Here is a 21,172-nt window from a genome sequence, read left to right as displayed (position 1 = left end):
TAAGAGCAAATGATATAAGTTGTTAGAATTCATGATACCAAGACATCACAAGTTGCGAAGATCCAAGTTTTGAAAGTCCTTCTCTCATGGCCATGTAAATTGTTGTCTTGTAATTTTTGTTTCCAAAAAAAAAAAAAAAACAAATGAAAAAAATGAAAAATGAAAAAAACCATCGTTACGTTTTGTTCAATAAGGCCAAAGGGAAGTAGAAATTTATAAGTCAAGCAAGAAATTAAAGAGAAGAGTTAATTGTCAAGATTCTATGAGGTTCGATAGTTTATCATCAACAGTTGAAGACCGAAGAAGACGTTGTTTCTACTTAGCACTATGAGAGAGTCTAAGAAAGATACATTTGGTTGCTTTGTTAGTCCGCTTTCAATCTGGCACAAGATATTTATAGCACTAGTTTAACTAATCACACGTAATTAGTCCAGCTGTGTAGCAGATGTCCCTCTCATCTTTATCTCTCTCCTAATCTTATCCAGCTGTAAAGCAGCGGACGCATCTTACAATGTTTATCTAGCAGTGTAGCGGATATCTCTTTATCTAGCAGTGTTGCGGATGTGTCTCCCCTTTTTTTCAGTCAGCTTTAGAGCTGACACCTTTAATTTCTCTGGCATTCTAGTTACTTGGAGATAGGTTGAGAATATGTATGTCCTCATAGCTCTTTGGATACTTGTGACCAATTAGAAGTAATGGTTTTGTGGGTACACCTCTGGTAAACCCTCCCGAGATTAACTCGGTTTTATTTTTTATTAGTTTTGCCCGAGGACTAGCAAATAATAAGTTTGGGGGTATTTGATAGACACATTTTTGTGTCTAATTTTTCCTCAATGTTCTGTATTTTTAGTACTCGATTTCGTACTTATTATGGTGTTTTATGTTTTTGTAGATGTTTTTGGAAAAGTAAGCTCTTGCGGCGAAAGTTGCTCGAAAAGTGGTGTTTTACACCCCCGAAATGTGTTAAATGCACCCCATAAATGCGCTGAACGAATCCCAGAAAAATTGCTATTTATGCCCAAAAATACTATTTGCACCCCAGGGCAAGTGCTAAAAGGACACCCGTACAGGATTAAGGGGAGGACATCTTCTTCCAAAAATTCAAAAATCAAAATTGGCGGGAAAATAGTCACAGTTGCTGGCAGAATTTTCGATCGAATTTCGGACGTGATTTAGTGAGATTCAATCCCTGAAACTTAGTGGGTAGACGTGATATGCCATAACAAAGCTGGTATGGGTGTTTGTTTCAATCGAATTTGGTTGGATAACTCGCAAGAAGAAAACAGGGCAAGCCAAGTATGGGAAAGATACTCGGGATTTTTGTACCATGTTGAGGAGATTTCGTGAGGGTATTGCATGTATAACTGCTACTGGTATTAGGTAGAAACGTGCTGGAGCAATTCTGTGTACAACAGGCGCATGAGAAAGCAAATCAGGGAAGAAAATATTCTCGAGAATATTTTTCTTCACTGCCGAGTAATGGAGGATTATGTGAAGTAATTACGTGAGATTTTGTTGTTTCTGGGTTATAAATAGGTGATGGGATATCAGTAAGGGGGGTCGATATTTTGGGGGGGCTTTAGAAGGGATGAGGAGTGAGAAATCAAGACGAACAGCAAGCCTCCTGCTGCTGTTTTCTGCTGCTGCTGGTGCTGAAGAACGCGAAGAACAGACTCCCAGAGACATTCGTTTTTCAACAGTGTCAGCGACACAGAGGCGAGGGTCGCAGCACAGTGTTTACAACACTTTCTGTCTATCGTTTTCTGTAACAGCTGGTTTGTAACACTTATAACTGTTACAAACCCGGTTTTATTGTATTTCTCATATTCTCATCATTTGTAAACCATTTTTGAGCATCAATGAAATTCTTTGAGAGGTTTTCCAACATGATGAGCGGCTAATTCTCTCACAACCAAGGCAATGAGGAAGCTATTTACGCATGAATAATTGGTAACTATTTATTCTCTCTAATTTATAATTTACTCAATCACTACTTTTGCAGAGTTTTTAATTGTTTGCAAAAAAATTCTTCATTAGTTGTGGTTCAATTAGATATGTTATGCTTTGTTTAGATAATCTATGCTTAGGGGATACAATTAATTTTTGAGAATTTTCCAGATTATTTGTGAATTAAGAAATAAGAGTCTTAAAAGATAATTAGAGTTTTGGATTGTTTACCATAATTTATTCATGTGTAATAGTGAAATCAGTGTCTTGGTTGGTTTCTAATATCTTGAAATCAATTTTGCAATAAGTTTTGTTTGTTTTTAAATTTTTATTAAGTCTAAAATTCATTGCCTTCACAAGTCTTAAAACAACCCTTTTATCACTATCTACAACAACTTTGAAAACACATCATGAATGCTCAGCGATTCACGGGTCGAACAAGTAGTTCTCTGAAGAGATATCAGTATGATGAATTACTGACGAGGGACTGAGCAAGTATTGCTCAATCCTTCAAATTACTGAGTATTGAGAATTTGATGAGCAACTGAGCAAGTATTGCTCAATTCTGCGAATTACGAGAATTTGATGAGCAACTGAGCAAGTATTGCTCAATTCACCAAATTACGAGAATTTGATGAGCAACTGAGCAAATATTGCTCGATTCACCAAATTAATGATTTTTGATAACCTAACGTGCAATTGAGCAAGTATTGCTCAATTCGACAAATTATGATGAATTGCTGAATATTGATCAATATTCGAGCAATTCAGCAAGTATTGCTCGTTTCAGCAAATTATTTACTAGTGACGTGACCCAGTAAATACTAATTAAAATATTGGTAGATTACCAAATATTGTATAATTAATTTATATGCTGGTTGGTGGATCAACATAAATTTATTAGTGTTTTGGAATTGCTCAGAATGATGGTTTCACTGAGCGTTTATTCAAAACCCTAATTTTCGATCAATCCTCAATCAATTGGCAAATTGCTGAAGATTGGTCATGAATGAAGAGGGACCGACCACATGGGATAATGAGCGTCCATGTGGTTCCCAGTGCTCGAGTGAGCACGCACCAGGGTTCTCAGTTTGAGAGTTGGTGAAAATAATGATTAAATTGTGGATTCACCATTTACTGAAAATATTGTTGGATTCAGCATTAGGTGATAAAACCTAGGTATGAGAGATGGGGGACCGACCAAGAGAGCATGGGACCGGCTCTTGGTGGTCACGTGACCATTTGTTGGTCGTTTGGAGAGTTCTCTATTGGTTGGAGAAAGTTCGGGCCCAGTATGAGCAATTGAGAAAATTAGGTCAGAATTACGAAAACGTGTGGGAACGACTTCGTGCAAGCCCTAGGAATGACCCTGGTCGGTCATGAAGGAATGCACGTGTTGCCATGATGTCCGCGTCTCCATACTGAGAATTTCAGTATTTTCTGATGCGCTTTTGAGCAATATCGTGAATTCTCAGAAGAGTTTCATCTTGACAGAGAATTCTCGATTGTTTGTTGGAGTGAGCATGTATGCTCAATTCATCAATATTTTGAAAATATTAAAATTAAAATATTTTAATATTTAAATTGTCGTGAGAGGCTAGCCGGTCGTGTGATCATGTTGGCTTTTGGTTTTTCGTGATTCGAGCAATATTTGAGAAAATATGAACAAATCATGAATTTTTCTCAAACCCCAGGAGTTTCAAGAGTTGAGAAAAATAATAATTATGAAAGACTAGGGATTGCAAGGTGTGGGACCGGCAACGGCTATGGCATGGACGGTCGTCCGGCCATGTTGCCCGGTCCCGCACACCTTTCCCTATTTTATAATATTATTTTGTGAATTCTTGAAGTTATGGAGAATCCTTGAAGATATGGAGAATCCATGAGTTTTTGTTGAAACAAGGAGTTTTGGGAATTATAATTATAAAAAGCTAAGGATTGTGAGGTGTGGGACCGGCTTGGGCATGGCCGGGCGGCTGGGTGGTCTGGTCCCATACATCTCTCCTTATTTTATAATATTATTTGGTGAATCCACCAAGTTATGGAGAACTCACGAGTTTTACACAAATCAGAAGTTTTTTCCAAGATGGAGAAGTATCCATGAATTCATGAAAATAAGGAAAAATAATGGAGGAAGCGTGGGACCGGCCATGGCTAGGGCACGGCCGGCCGTCCGGTTGGCCCGGACCATGGGCGCTTCTCCATTATTTTATTATTATTTTCTCTCTCCTATTTTGTGTAGGATTCCCCATTGTTTCATGTTTTTGGATGCTCGTTCGTGCATCCGGGTGCTCAGTCGTGCATCATTGTGGAGTACACTTGCACCATTTTTGTGGGGCTTACTCAGTGATGGTCCAGATGCCCAGTTGTTGAGTATTTATTACTAATTTATGAAATTCAGTGGAGAATAATTCATGAAACTGAGTAATAAAAAATAAATAGATGTTCATTATTAATTCATAGGATCAGATGTGGATTCGACTATGAATTCAGAATAATAAAACGAGCATTACCATCCTATGGGATCGTGGATTCGACCATAGAATCAGAGTAATTAATATTTATCTATTACCATTTATGAGGCCAGTTGTGGATTTGATCATGAAATCGGAGTAATGAGATAATACAGTTGTTTCATCGATATTCTATGAGATCAAGTCGTGGATTCGATCATAGAATCAGAGCAATTATTATTGCCATTCCATGGGATAAGTCCGTGGATTTGACCATGGAATAGGAGCAATAATAGACTATTTTGGGAATTCAGTAGTGAATATCACGGCAGAAGTAATCTATTTCAGAGAAGATATTAGCCAGTTAAAGCGTCACATCTATTCTGAATGGTGCATAGTCAGGGAGTCACGGTGTTGTTTACGACCTGAAGGCGTTGATGCTCTAAATCTACGTAGAACCGCCTGAATCTATGCACAATCTCTCCACATAATCAGGGAACGTTGAAGTGTCACCGACGTCCTGAAGGCGTCCGCCGCCCAACTATTCTTCTATGTGGAGGTGGGTCTCTCTCCTGCAGTCAAGGAACAGTGAGTATCATCGACGTCCTGAAGGCGTCGATGCTCTCAGTCTACAGAAAACCGCCCAAATATGTTATTCTGCATAGAGGTCACGATGAAATGTCGGGGATCGAACGCTCAGCTAGTGGAGGCTTTCGAAAACATATTCATCATGGCTTCGTAAAACATGAATCGCTGCATGCCTGAAAGACGTGTCAAAAACATGCTTCATGATTTTACGGTTTTTCCCTTTGTTGAAAATCCACCATCTACATTAAGTCCCCTGCTTAGTGAGGAACAGTCATGTTCCGCAGTATGCATTAAATGGTGATTTTCAGTCGACGAGATCAGTGTTTGAACTCAATCTACAAAGGTAGTTTCAGAATCCTCGATTTACCCCAATGATGTCATGTACGAGTAAATGCGCGGACGAGGACTCTGATAGTAAGGTAGACTGTCATCTCATGAGCGTGAAGAGATGAGGCAATGCTGATTTGAGCGTTCGGAAGCTTAGTTATGGTCGATTTAGGATTTGCGGGCCCGAGCCCAAAAAAGGAAACTCATGTTTTATCAGGTTTTGGAAATAAATTTGATATAAAAGGGAATAACCCTAAAATTCTTTTTTATTTTTTTTTGGTCGACCAAACTTCACCACCTCACGAGTTCAGCAGCAGCAGGAAGAAAATCTCGTCGGAGTACCAGCGCCGCCACCGCCCGACCGACCATCGTCCGGCCAAATTCTGGCCGGCGCCGACAGGTAAGTTCGTGTGATTTTTTTATTTTATTTTTTGCTGTAGGTTTTATGATTGATGAGTTGTCCATAAAACCCAAAATCCCATGGTCGTATGCATATGTAGGATTTATGAAGAATTTTAGAAAACGTATGTATATGCCCGTTTGTTCGTTAGTTGAAGGAATCCCTAATATGGAAGAGACACATAAAATTTTGAATAGATATGACCTAGTTTCAGTAGCAAAAGGTTTTGTTTATTAGGTTTCTTGAAAACCCAAGTTTTGTTTTTGAAAGCATGAACTTTGCAAACACTTTTTAGAAACGTAGGTTTGTTCGTAAAAGTAGTAAATAATAATCCTTAGAGATAAAGGAATTTTGAAAAGACCTGGAGTTCATGATAATAATTTGTTTGAGAACTCTCGAAAATTTTATTTGGACTTCAAAAAATAGGAAAGGCCCTCGTTTCACATACGATTGAGCAAAGTTTTTTTTTATTTATTCACGTGAGTTTGCAGACTCACGGAATTTTTTTTATTTTTTTTTGTGTGCGTGCGTGACTTATTCACGCACTATGGAATAAAAATTGAGTTTTTGAAAATACACAATTCATGAATTGGTGAATTCACAGTGCATATGTACACGTAAAAATTAGCGAGTGCTCACATAGAGGGTTATGTGAATTACTCATAGTTTCTCGAGAAGTCAGTGTTGACTCTTGAATAATATGTTTTATGCTCGATTTTTCAGGTTTGAAATAACGAGCAAGTTTTGGGGTTTTTTTACGTTGTTTCACTAAGTTCGTGAAATCGTAAATAGGTAAGAGTTGAGGGTTACCGTTTTTGCAGACGTTGATTGTCTCGTTGCTTTAATTCCATTGTGCTGATGAAATTCATGTATGGATGTTGCAGCAACTTTGCAAAATGACTGAGTCACGTAGCGCTTCTGAAGATGATGTTTCTTCGAGAGAAGATGTTTCTAAAGACGCCTCTTCCAGAGATGACAGCTCTTCCCGAAATGATGATTCTGGGATTTCTAAGGAGAAAGAGGGAAGTCCCAAGACTAAGAACATTCCAACTGCTGAGGAAAAATTCTTCGTGTATTTGTATAGACCTGAAAAGTGTCCCTTAGGCTCCTCATTTCGGTTGCTAATAAATCCCAAGAGCACTACTCAGAATAAGTTGGTGTCTCCTCAAGCAGTAATTCGGTTTTGTTTGCAAGGGAAACATTTTTCGGCTTCTCATGTGGAGTTCAAGCTTTCACGAAAACCTCTGATGCATTTCTCTGGATGGGAAAGACACATGTTGGGCCATAGCCGTGTGAGGATCATATTGGATGGTGCACAGGTGACACGAGCCATCCAAGTTGCTGGAGATTTAATCATCAACCATGATATACCAGGTATGGTATCCTTATTCGCCCGTTGGTGTGTTCCTACTCACACATTTATATGCAGATGGGGAGAATTCACCATTACTTTAGAAGATGTAGTTGCTTTGTTGCATCTTCCGATTACTGGTAATTTCCCGGAAGAGCTTTCGTCAGAGGAAAAGTAGATATCCAACATATTAGAGGCCAAGATGCACGAATTCAATGAGTCGCCCAAATCCTGCTATGCTCAGTGGTTATCGTATTGGTGGCCAAGAGACAGAATTTGTGAAGAACCGGTTGATGGCACTTTAACAATTGTTGCTTTCTTATGCTTGTGGCTCTACAGGGATATCCTTGAAAATTGTGGACACTTGTTGAAGCCGTTTGTGATTCGCTTTGCCATAAAGATGGCAAAAGGTGAGAAAATTCCCATTGGCAATCTATTCTTGGGTTCATTGTTCGCCAATTTAGAATCTTTAGTTATAGACTCCATTATTTCTGATGGCTTCATGAAAGTCGAGACATATGCCAATACTATGTTTCTCCAAGCCTTGATGTGGGAGCATCTCGAGAGTTACGCCCCAATTCCCCGTAGCATTTTGCAAGGACCCAAGGTTGACAGTCGTCACTCCTTCCTCGAGAAGAATAATGCCAGGATTATGCGCTGGTCTAGAAAGCAACCACAATATAAGATATACATTACTGACGTTTTGGACATTGAATCTGAATTCATCTTTCGTCCCTGGGTGTCGGAACCTGATCTCTTCTCGCAATTGATCACTTTCAATACTGCCGAAGAAAATGTCACGCTGAAGACTGGTACTGATTTGAATGATGGAGAGAGATCTTTCATATTGAGTTGCACTCCTGGATACCTAGTATCAGTGATGCATGGAGAATTCCGGGTAGAAGAATATAACATTGATAGAGCAGCTAGACAGATGGGTCTTGATCAATGTATTCCGGGCCATCAGACAAATAAGCCAGAGATTGAGTACCTGAAGGCTCACTTAGACTGCACGCATGTGTAAGGAAATAATTATTTATTCCCATGTTCTGACCGAGACACCTTCGTCACCCCTGGTTATATAGATTTCTGGCGTCAGCAACTCGAGCTCGTGTACAAGTTTGCAATGGAGGTTCAGTCCCCAGTTCGAGAGTTCCCTTCCTCTGACATGATTTCCGGTCGACCCAGGCTGAGATACCTTTCTAGTGGCGACAAGAGGAAGACGTCTCCAAATGTGACACAAGTAAGTGCCTTTATTATGATTTTATCCAAAATATGTCGATCACACTTTAATTGTGTTGTTGACCCTGTGATAGGATGGCTGTGTTGTGAGGCCTCGAATTAATGTAAACTCTCCAAACTTTCAAGAAAGTCCTCAGGGAGGAGAAGGCAGGAGAAAAACATCTCATAGGATGATACCGAACAATATACAATCCCATGTCGCTTCCTTGGTGAGTTGTTAGCACTTTTCTTTGCCGTTGTGACTTTCTCATCCATATAATTAGGATCTTGAAAGAATATTGTTAATTCGTTCCAGAATTTTGCTCCATCGGTTATTGATGGTCTTCGTTTTGCTTCTGGTCGAATAATTCAGGGATCCAGCACTGACGTGGAAGTCGACGTAAGTATCCTCTTTTTGCATTAATCATTGCGATATGCTCCTGAATGAATTAGTGATGATTATTGCTGATGTATCCAGGAGGAAATCATTTCGGATAAGAATCATGTTGATGAAGCAAACTCTTCTTTGGAACATGGAAATACGGAGAATTCTCGAAATCCCGAACTGAATGAAAATGGCGAAGTTGCTAATGGAGATTCCGGTATTGCCGAGCCTTCGAATAGCTTAGAGACCCAACTAATAAGTATACCTGTTGTAGCCTCTTCATAGAAGTATGAAATTGTTGATTCGTGAATGGATGAATTAGAACTCACATGAATATATGAGTAACTTTGCCGAAATACGCCGCCAGAAAATTTCAGACTTCAGGCTTTACTAGAAAGGCTGTAGAATTCTCGTCTGAAGTCGGATTTTCGTAATATGCATATGAATTTTCAATCCCTGGAAATTTTCAAGCTTTACCAAAGAAGCTTTTCGAATTTTGAGCATGTTTAGTGTCTGAAAAGGGCGAAATAGTGAACTTCCAGGAGATTTTCAAAACTTTTTCAGATTGCATGTTGCCCGATCTTTTGACTACATCTCCTAGCTTGTTCATCCAATTGCTGTGAAATTTTGACATATTGTAGAGAATTACCATACGAAGAGAATGGTATATAACCCAGCTTTATATTCCCCACAAATTGCTCCTAGTTCGTCATTGAACACAGGGCAGTGTAAATTTTCTTCAGCTGAGCTTGTTTGAAAACGTGTTTCATAACCTTTGCATCGTTTGTGTATGTATTATATGCATAATAAGGAACTTAGATGATGTTAGTTCACTTAATTTCTGAATTTTATGGTTTATTGAGTTTCCACGCTTGAATCATTCTAATCCCTTGTAATCTTCACATTAGGTGTCAAATGTCGAAGTTGGGGATCACAGATCCAATAATGACGGTTTAGGAAATCCTGGAGCTTTCGGAGATCAAACTCCCATCCCTGCACCTCAGGGTCATGAAGTGCTGATTGTTGATGCCGTGGAGGTGGTGGAAACTCCAATTGTTCCTGAGATGGTGGAACCCGAACCAAGAATAGCAGAAGCTGCTTCGTATGAAGTTGCCTCTATGATTGTTGACGCTGCTCCAGTAATTGAGAAACGTATGATAGTGCATGAATATCCCAATGCATGGGTTGCTTTTTCTCTTCCATTCGGTGAGACACTCCCAAATCACACATTAGTTGGTGGATTTAGTGTTCCCACTGGGCATGTTGTTATGTACGAGAAATTGTGGAAGATGTATGGCCATATTGTTGTTAAGGAAGATCCAGAGCATAGCTATTTTTGACAAGGCAAGTAGAAAAAATATTGCGTGTTATAGATGATATTCGTACCAGGGCCAGAAGTACTATGACTCGAGATGTACTCTTTGATTGGGAGTACAACTTTGAGAGTTGTGAGAGACTTGGCCTTAACTTGAAGTGGCTTCGTCAGAAGATTAACATCATCAAGGATGCAGTAGTGAAGAACATCCCTTTTACCAGTAGTGCCGTGACAAAGAAAATGACTGAGATTATTGAGCTGACCGAAAAGCTGGAGTTGGAGAAAGCGTCTTTGCAAGTCTTGGAGAATGCTGAGAAGCAAAAATCATTCATTGATGGCTTTCTGTAATTTCCTTTCCATAATCTCATGAACATTGACTTCCGAGAGATGTGAGGTTTTATTTGGGTTTTGATTTTTTGACAGGTTTTGAGTGACTGAGGATTTTCTTTTGGATTTTGGATTTGATAGAGATTTTTTCTTAAATAAAGAACTTTGATAAATTGCTGAATTTTCAAATACTGAGTGCAAGTATGCACACATTTTGGAGGAATTGAAAAATACAAGTAAAAGAAAATCCTAAGGTGTAAACTTCAGATGTTTTGAGGTTTTCCTTGGATATAAAACACCCAACGTTGAATGCTTCATGCATCGAAAATCTTGAGCCAATTCTCATGAATCACTGGTACACTCGCCTTGCCCTTGATGTCAGCCAATTTGTAGTATCCTCCAATAACTGACTTAACAATCATAAAAGGTCCTTCCCAGTTAGAAATCTTTGTGGAATGCAGATTGCGTCTGGTTGCCTTAAGAACCAAATCTCCTTCATGAAACTTGTTAGGCTTGGTTTCCCGTGCCCTGAATATTTTCTGCTGGTTTGGAATTCCTCGTGGATTCCACGTTGGCGGAGCCTTCCAATTTTGCGGCACATATGTACTTTCACGTGGAGGAGAGTACGCTGGATAATGCTTGTGGAACTGGGCTAGGTCTTCAGGGATGAACCTTCCAATGGGGTCCTCAGTTCCGGGAGATTCCAACCATTTAGTGTAGTACTGCTGAGGCGAGACTACCCACTCATAGCATTTGATGATAGCTTGGTCATGAGTCTGATTGAGTCCTCGGATAAAGGTAGCATATTCGAACGTTGCTAATATGGAATTATGAGAGGGAATAAGACTTTCCTGCGTGCGGAATCTCCTGATAAATTCATGTGCGCTTTCTTCAGGCTTTTGTGTGAGTCTTATTAAGGCTTGGACTTTCTCCAAATGCTCGAAAGGTTGATCATCTTCCGAGTTAGAACTTTATTCGACGGAGAATTGTGCAACTGAAGATGAAGATACCGCAGCAAATCTTCCATCGTGAATCCATGCTCGCCCAAGAATCATGTCATATCCCGGATCCTCTTTAATTATGAAGAATTTAGTTTCTGTCCAGGTTGCATCGTTTCTTATGTTGAGAATGATGTAACCGTAAGCATCCCTGGAGATTCCCTCATGGTCTCTGACTGAGACGGGAGCATGAGTTGCTTTTTTTTGAGTGATGCCAGCAGCTCTGTTGGTTTTCAACGGGATGATGTTGACAGCAGTGCCAATGTCGACCAATGCTCGTTTGAATTCATTTCTCTTGAGATGCACCATAGTGAGAAGTCCCCAGTAGTACATTTCTTTGTCCGTCACTGGTGGTTCAGGGAGTGTCTCCTGAATTGTCAGTCGTTTGCCTGACACAATATGGTTCAGTGCAGCAAACATATCATCTCTTTGAGCCTTTGAAAAGTACAGCAACTCGCAGACGTGCTCAATCAAGGATTGGACTGCTTCCTTGACTGGATGCTCGGAGAGTGCGAATGTTCTGATTGGGAGAGGATTTATGTTCACTCCTTCAGTCCCCAGTTCTCCTGAGTCGGCCTTCTCTTTGAAAATGCGCTTCAAACTTCTGCAATCACTTGTTGGATGACCGACATACCTATGAAAATGGCAGTAGCGTGCATTTTCCATTTGTTCCGCAGTTGGTTCCTTTTTGACATGAGGTAGTTTAATTGCACCATCTTGGATCCAGACTTCTAGTAGTTCGATCACTTCTTCAATGGGAAAAGGGAAGTCAGGAACTTCTTGATCATTCTGCTGAGGTTGTGCACTTCTAGTCTGGTTGTCCTTCCTTGGAGCTTTCGGAGGGTGAGATGTCATAGAAGTATTCTTATGTTGATGTTCCTCGGCTTTTCTCTTGCTCCCTTCAGCAACATTCATGGAAGTTTCAACGTTGTACTGCTTGTTGATCAGACGCCGGGCAGTGCTGCTTCGATTGTCTTTCGGTTCCTCTACTTTGACAGTTTTCGTTCTTTCTAGCAATGCGGGAGCAGTAGTTGCTGATCGCTTGGCCGCTTCATGAAGTTCTGAAAAGGTCTTAAAGCGAAGGTTTTCCAGCAAAGCTCTGTAAACTGGGATCATCCCATTGATGCACAAGTCCACCAGTTGTTGTTCAGTAACGTTTGGATCATGACAATCCAAAGCTTGAACCATGAACCTCTTCACATAATCATTCGGATTTTCGGCAGTTTTCTGAGCCATCCTTCCCAAGTCAGAAAGAGTAATTTGCTCAGAAACAAAGAAGTACTTCCTGTAGAAAGCATTAATCATTTCTCCCCAGTTAGCTATGCTTCCTGGTGCAATGTTGTTGTACCAAGTATACGCTCGACCCGTCAGGGATTTTGAAAACTCCTTCAAACGGACGACATGGTTGTGTTCATGTTCTCTTAGCGCTTCCAGGAACCGAGAAACGTGTTCTCGAGCATTTCCCGTTCCATTATAGAGTGTGAACGTTGGAGAAGTGTAGACCTTTGGGAGAGGAATCCTTTGTGTGGCTACAGGGTATGGGGGCTGATGACGGTGCACAGTCGTTGTGTGACCCCTTCCTCGATTCTCCATAAAACGCTCCAAGTCTTCACGGGTGATGAAACCGGGGGGTTGAGGTTCTGCAGCTTTGCGGGTTTCATCATCGTCATGGACTGGGATAAGTTCGGGAACCGTTGGAGATGTTTCCTTGTCTTTTCCTTTGTCCTGAGTTTTATCTGACATCTTGTCAGTGAGAGTTTTGAGGTAGTTACATAGCTCCTTCTGAGTAGCAGCCATATCAGTTTGATTCTTGGCGAGAACTTCCTAAACCTTCATGAGATCAGCGATAGTAGGAGGATTTTCTCTGATTTCCTCAGGATGTCGACCAAAAAGAGGATGATTCTCGACATTGTTGTGAGGAGGAGTAGTGTCTCCACTACTGTTGGAAGACGGAATGGTTTCAGGAATGCCATCATTGTTATTGTTGCTAGTGCTAGCGCGGTTTGCATTAGGATTTGTAACTGAACCTGACCTAAGATCAACCATCTTGCGAAATGAGAGATTTCAACCGAGAGATTAATCTCCCACTGTGGTCGCCAATCTGTGGATGGGGAAAATCGGGTCGCCGGTTTTTCGGGAAAGTGGAGAGTCGAGCGTCGAGCGTGCTGTCGAGACTCCTCAGCCGGGCAAAATTTTAATCCTCACACAGATGCATCGCTGCAAAGGGGATGCTTAGATTCGGTAAATCAATCTGTATGACTCCGGCCTAAACCAAGACAATGGCGTTCCAGGGTCAATTCGGTCGCAAAGAGGGAGATGGGTTGATCTGTAAGAGGGAAGCTGAGAATTGTGTGGGATCGGTGATGATCGACGATTGTGGGTGTGTTGAAGGTTTCTGCAATAATGGTGAACTAATAAGTTCTAATAAGTTCTGATGGATTGATGAATTTCTGAAAGTGATAGCTCGAGAAATTCTACGTAGACGATAGTCTGTCTTCTTCAATCATGGTTTCAGAGACTTATTTATATTTTCGGAGTCGTGAACACCTTGATCCCTGTAAGTTTGACGGTTTCTTGAGTGAAAGAGTGGAAAAGTGGGAGATCGTGGTAAAGTCAGTTCCATGTCGTGTAGAGACTTGACTGATCGTGCACCCACTACTTTGCTAACTCCTTCAACCGTTTGCACGACTTACGCACATTTCTCGTTGTGGATGAATCCACGTGCCGTAGACTGCCAGACCAAAACCCTACGTGATATCCCCCCATTTGTGACGTGATTGATGTCTCACAAATCGTGGAGTCTGCAGGGCAGACGTGTTTTGATTAGTCAGTTGTTGACAATGAGTCTGAATTTCGTTGAATCGAGCATGAATGATGAATGATCAGCGATTCACGGGTCGAACATGTAGTTCTCTGAAGAGACGTCAATATGATGAATTACTGACGAGCGACTGAGCAAGTATTTCTTAATCCTGCAAATTACTGAGTATTGAGAATTTGATGAGCAACTGAGCAAGTATTGCTCAATTCTGTGAATTACGAGAATTTGATGAGCAGCTGAGCAAGTATTGCTCAATTCACCAAATTACGAGAATTTGATGAGCAACTGAGCAAATATTGCCCAATTCACCAAATTAATGATTTTTGATAACCTAATGTGCAATTGAGCAAGTATTGCTAAATTTGACAAATTATGATGAATTGCTGAATATTGATCAATATTCGAGCAATTGAGAAAGTTTTGCTCGTTTCAGCAAATTATTTACTAGTGACGTGACCCAGTAAAATACTAATTAAAATATTGGTAGATTACCGAATATTGTATAATTAATTTAGATGCTGGTTGGTGGATCAACATAAATTTATTAGTGTTTTGGAATTGCTCAGAATGATGGTTTCACAGAGCGTTTATTCAAAACCCTAATTTTCGATCAATCCTCCATCAATTGGCAAATTGCTGAAGATTGGTCACGAATGAAGAGGGACCGACCACATGGGATGATGAGCGTCCATGTGGTGCCCAGTGCTCGAGTGAGCACGCACCAGGGTTCTCAGTTTGAGAGTTGGTGAAAATAATGATTAAATGGTGGATTCACCATTTACTGAAAATATTGTTGGATTCATCATTAGGTGATAAAACCTAGGTATGAGAGATGGGGGACCGACCAAGAGAGCATGGGACCGGCTCTTGGTGGTCACGTGACCATTTGTTGGTCGTTTGGAGAGTTCTCTCATTGGTTGGAGAAAGTTCGGGCTCAGTATGAGCAATTGAGAAAATCAGGTCAGAATTAAGAAAACGTGTGGGACCGGCTTCGCGCAATCCCTAGGAATGAACCTGGTCGGTCATGAAGGCATGCACGTGTTTCCATGATGTCCGTGTCTCCATACTGAGAGTTTCAGTATTTTCTGATGCGCTTTTGAGCAATATCGTGAATTTTCAGAAGAGTTTCATCTTGACTAAGAATTCTCGATTTTTTGTTGGAGTGAGCATGTATGCTCAATTCATCAATATTTTGAAAATATTATATTTAAAATATTAAAATATTTAAAATTGCCGTGAGAGGCTAGTCGGTCGTGTGATCATGTTGGCTTTTGGTTTTTCGTGATTCGAGCAATATTTGAGAAAATATGAAGAAATCATGAATTTTGCTCAAACCCCAGGAGTTTCACGAGTTGAGAAAAATAATAATTATGAAAGACTAGGGATTGCAAGGTGTGGGACCGGCCACGGCTATGACATGGCCGGCCGGCCATGTTGCCCGGTCCCGCACACCTTTCCCTGTTTTATAATATTATTTTGTGAATTCTTGAAGTTATGGAGAATCTTTGAAGATATGGAGAATCCATGAGTTTTTGTTGAAACAAGGAGTTTTGGGAATAATAATTATAAAAAGCTAAGGATTGTGAAGTGTGGGACCGGCTTGGGCATGGCCGGCCGACTGGGTGGCCCGGTCCCACACATCTCTCCTTATTTTATAATATTATTTGGTGAATCCACCATGTTATGGAGAACTCACGAATTTTGCACAAATCAGGAATTTTTGCCAAGATGGAGAAGTCTTCATGAATTCATGAAAACAACGAAAATAAGGAAAAATAATGGAGGAAGTGTGGGACCGGCCATGGCTAGGGCACGGTCGGCAGGCCGGTGGGCGCCGACCACGGGCGCTTCTCCATTATTTTATTATTATTATTTTCTCTCTCCTGTATTGTGTAGGATTCCCCATTGTTTCATGTTTTTGGATGCTCGTTCGTGCATCCGGGTGCTCAGTCGTGCATCATTGTCGAGTACACTTGCACCATTTTTGTGGGGATTACTCGGTGATGGTCCAGATGACCAGTTGTTGAGTATTTATTACTAATTTATGAAATTCAGTGGAGAATAATTCATGAAACTGAGTAATAAAAAATAAATAGATGTTCATTATTAATTCATAGGATCAGATGTGGATTCGACTATGAATTCAGAATAATAAAACGAGCATTACCATCCTATGGGATCGTGGATTCGACCATAGAATCGGAGTAATTAATATTTATCTATTACCATTTATGAGGCTAGTTGTGGATTCGATCATGAAATTGGAGTAATGAGATAATACAGTTGTTTCATTGATATTCTATGAGATCAAGTCGTGGATTCGATCATAGAATCAGAGCAATTGGTATTTCCATTCCATGGGATCAGGCCGTGGATTCGACCATGGAATAGGAGCAATAATATACTATTCTGGGAATTCAATAGTGAATATCACGGCAGAAGTAATCTATTTCAGAGAAGATATTAGTCAGTTAAAGCGTCACATCTACTCTGAATGGTGCATAGTCAGGGAGTCGCGGTGTTGTTTACGACCTGAAGGCGTTGATGCTCTCAATCTACGGAGAACCGCCTGAATCTATGCACAATCTCTCCACATAATCAGGGAACGGTGAAGTGTCACCGACGTCCTGAAGGCGTCCGCCGCCCAACTATTCTTCTATGTGGAGGTGGGTCTCTCTCCTGCAGTCAGGGAACAATGAGTATCATCGACGTCCTGAAGGCGTTGATGCTCTAAGTCTACGGAGAACCGCCCAAATATGTTATTCTGCATAGAGGTCACGATGAAATGCCGGGGATCGAACGCTCAGCTAGTGGAGGCTTTCGAAAACATATTCATCATGGCTTCTTAAAACATGAATCGTTGCATGCCTAAAAGCCGTGTCAAAAACATGCTTCATGATTTTACGGTTTTTCCCTTTGTTAAAAATTCACCATCTACAATGGTTACGAACTGAGAAGGATGGGTGATGGTGGAACTCGCTGTGTATGGTGGTCAGTAGTGATCAGAAGTGATAATAATGGATGTTGTTATTCTTGATGGAGCTGAGAACTGAGCTGGGTTGATTGGTTGCCAGCGATTAATGGAGTTGCTTCCGTCAATTGTTGAAGATGAATGAAGGAGATTAGTAAGCTTATATGCGTCTGTGAAAGGTTAGGATGAATGGGTTTTGCTGAATTTGAAATCTCAATCGAGAATTCAGTAGAGAAAGAATCAGCAGAGGAAGTGACCGAGTTGGTGCTGTAAGTGTTCGTAAAAAGGCCTGAACGACACAGGTCTTTGATGCTGGTGACGATGAATAGAAGGTTGAGCCTGTGATGGTTTAATGGATTCGGGAGTAAGGGAGGTTTGACAGACTGCATGATAATTGTTGACTCCGAGAGAACGATGAAGGTGCTTTGAGTTAACTAGTACAGACTCTACAGAGCTTGGCAGTTTCGTGAACGAGTATGGGAGGTTCAGCTCTGGGATTGAGGCTCGAAGTGGGTTTTGCAGCGAGACTGTTAGCTGGTGATGGAGAGGATTCGTTTGCATGGCAGTTGCTGATCGATGAAGACTGGGTTGTAGATGCAGAGAGCTCGACAGTATGGCAGGATTTTGAACAGAGAGAACTTGATGGAAGTAGCGAAGATGAGTGAGTTTGCTGTCGGATTTGGTTGATAATTGGTTGGAAGTATTTGGCAAGAAGAGGATGCTGACTGTATCGATGATTGGCAGACATGAAGCTTGTGATGGCAGGGATTGATGGTTGGTCATTGATGCTGGTGGTCTCAAATGTTGAGGTTGAGGTTTGCATAAAATTGAGCTGCTGGTGATGGACCGGTGATGAATACATGGAATGAAGGTTATGATGGCTTACTGCCGTATCAAAAGAAAAGGGAAATAGGTTGTCGGTTCCATAAGACTGGCAGGCCAATTATGAAATGGGCTGGGCTTTTACAGCTACTGCACGAGCTCAATATGCAGTACGTAGGCGACTTCTTTGCATGGCCAGACTTGGCCGTGACTTTGGAAATTTTGCCAGAGTTTGGCAAGCTACTTTGCACGGGTGTGATGCACGGGACAAAATTCTTAAGGAGGTGCACTTTCCTATCTTAGCTAGGTTTCCTAGTTTTTTCAAGAAGAGGTTACTAAACTACAAAACTCTATATATGGGGAAGCTTAGATACAGTTGAGGATATCTTCTTTTCACTGTTTTTCTCCCCCTTAGGGGGGAGAACTATCTCTTTTATATATTCTTTTTATTGTTAAGGATGAATTCAAAGTTCTAATTGTGAAGCTCAATTATTTACAAGTTTATTTTAAGTTTTAAAATTAATCATTGTGGATTGTTTTTACTATACCGAAGGTTTATGATTGATTCTTAGATTGGTTTGGGTGGCCAACTAGATTAGTCTATTAATCATTCTAATGCTAGTAGAGAGTTGAGTCGATCCGTAATTGTCGCTTACCTCCTACACAAGTAGAAATCGCAAGACCTTGCGGAGGGATTATGTGGAGCAATTGCGAGTAAAGACAACACCAGTAAGTGGACCGAGGGTACCGAGTTTAACTGTTGGGATCAAACCTAAATTCATAAATCTTAATACGTTCGGGGAATTACATCTTGTAAGCGAACCTCAAGGTGGTTCTTTTGAATAGAATATGGTAGTCGAGCGCTTTGTATCCGGTAATACAAGGAGTTTTGGGGATAGCTAAGCGTACCTGCTTTCCTACGGTTGGTGACAATCGATTCTAACAAGAGATAAACGGGTACAATGTTGAGTTAACGGTTAGTAACAGCGAAGGATTTCTTCATTATCTTTTTCTTATTATCCTTTTTATCCTTATTTTATATTCTCGCTGATTTAGATAACATATCAATTGCATTACTCCTCGTGGGAACGATCCTTACTACCGCTTTATTACTTGTTAATTAGTGGGAGACATCTTATTATTTTGTTGAGTAAATGACGCTCATCAAATTGGCGCCGCTGCCGGGGAATAATTGCTAACTGATTTGTTATTTGTTTTGGCTTAAAATTTTTGTGGGTATATCTCTCGTAATCCCTCACGAGACTATAACTCGTCCACTAGGGACACCTAGAGGTTTAAAGGCCTGTTATTCATGCTAAGAGTAATTGTATCCTCGACGACATGGAGTTGTTGTATTTTATTTTTGTTTCGTTTTGTTTGCTCGAGTACTAGCAAAGTCTAAGTATGGGGGAATTTGATAAGCGTCTAAAAACACCTCTCTGGGTATCGATTGATTATGCTTTCTTAGCTAGTTTTCGTGTGAAATTGTATTATTAGCTTTCTTTTATATTTTATGGGAATTTTGGAGCTTATTCCCGAAAATAACAAGAAATCGTCCAATTGGCCATAAAAGAGGCAGCATTATCTAGGAGTCCTTGATATCATCTTGAAGAGCACGAAAAGACAAAGCCAATGGCGAAAGAATTGAGTCAATCCGACGTCATATGAAGAATCTGGAGGCATTTGAAGCAAGCCGAAGTTGTGGAAAACTAGAAAACCTACATAATTGTTATAGGCACCCGAGTTTCTACTCAGGGCAGTCACGAAATGTTAATTGAATGGGAGCTGCTAAAAGTTCGTGGTCTTTGGGAGATGGTAGTGCAATGGTAATCAAGTTTCAGAAGACAGAGCAGTGACTAATGATAGAGCTCGAGAACGGATCTTGGCAGAGATGGAGGTGTTGCTGGTAGTCGATGGAGTTGCGGTCTGTTGGGTCGAGTCGATGGAGTTGCAGTCTGTTGGGTCGAGTATGACAACAAAATGAGAAGGAAGTGATGATTACTGAGTCGAACCGCTGCCAATGCCGAGAGATGAAGATGGTTACGAGCTGAGAAGGATGGGTGATGGTTGAACTCTCTGTGTATGGTAGTCAGTAGTGATCAGAAGTGATAATAATGGATGTTGCTATTCTCGATGGAGCTGAGAACTGAGTTGGGTTGATTGGTTGCCAGCGATTAATGGAGTTGCTTCCGTCAATTTTTGAAGATGAATGAAGGAGATTAGTAAACTTATATGCGTATGTGAAAGGTTAGGATGAATGGGTTTTGCTGAATTTGAAATCTCAATCGAGAATTCAGTAAAGAAAGAATCAGCAGAGGAAGTGACCGAGTTGGTGTTCTAAGTGTTCGTAAAAAGGCCTGAACGACACAGGTCTTTGATGCTGGTGACGATGAGTAGAAGGTTGAGCCTGTGATGGTTTAATGGATTCTGGAGTAAGGGAGGTTTGACAGTAAAGACTTCATGATAACTGTTGAGTCCGAGAGAACGATGAAGGTGCTTTGAGTTAACTAGTACAGAGCTTGGCAGCTGCGTGAACGAGTATGGGAGGTTCAGCTCTGGGATTGAGGCTCGAAATGGGTTTTTCAGCGAGACTGTTGGCTGGTGATGGAGAGAATTCGTTTGCATGGCAGTTGATGATCGATGAAGACTGGGTTGTAGATAGAGAGAGATCGACAGTATGGTAGGATTTTGAACAGAGAGAACTTGATGAAAGTAGTGAAGATGAGTGAGTTTGCTGTCGGATTTGGTTGATATTGGCTGGCAGTATTTGGCAAGAAGAGGTTGCTGATTGTATCGATGATTGGCAGACATGAAGCTTGTGATGGCAGGGATTGATGGTTGGTCATTGATGCTGGTGGTCTCAAATGCTGAGGTTGAGGTTTGCATAAAATTGAGCTGCTGGTGATGGACCGGTGATGAATATAGGGAATGAAGGTTATGGTGGCTTACTGCCGTATCAGAAGAAGAGGAAAATAGGTTGTCGGTTCCATAAGACTGGCAGGCCAATTATGAAATGGGCTGGGCTTCTACAGCTGTTGCACGAGCTCAATAGGCAGTACGTAGGCGACTTCTTTGCATGGCCAAACTTGGCCGTGACTTTGGAAATTTGCCCAGAGTTTGGCAAGCTACTTTGCACGGGGTGTGATGCACGGGACACAATTCTTAAGGAGGTGCACTTTCCTATCTTAGCTAGGTTTCCTAGTTTCTTCAAGAAGAGGTTACAAAACTACAAAACTCTATATATAG

The sequence above is a fragment of the Papaver somniferum genome, chromosome 1, assembly GCF_003573695.1.
Source record: "Papaver somniferum cultivar HN1 chromosome 1, ASM357369v1, whole genome shotgun sequence".
NCBI lineage: Eukaryota > Viridiplantae > Streptophyta > Magnoliopsida > Ranunculales > Papaveraceae > Papaver > Papaver somniferum.
Note: the sequence above shows the minus strand (reverse complement) of the source record.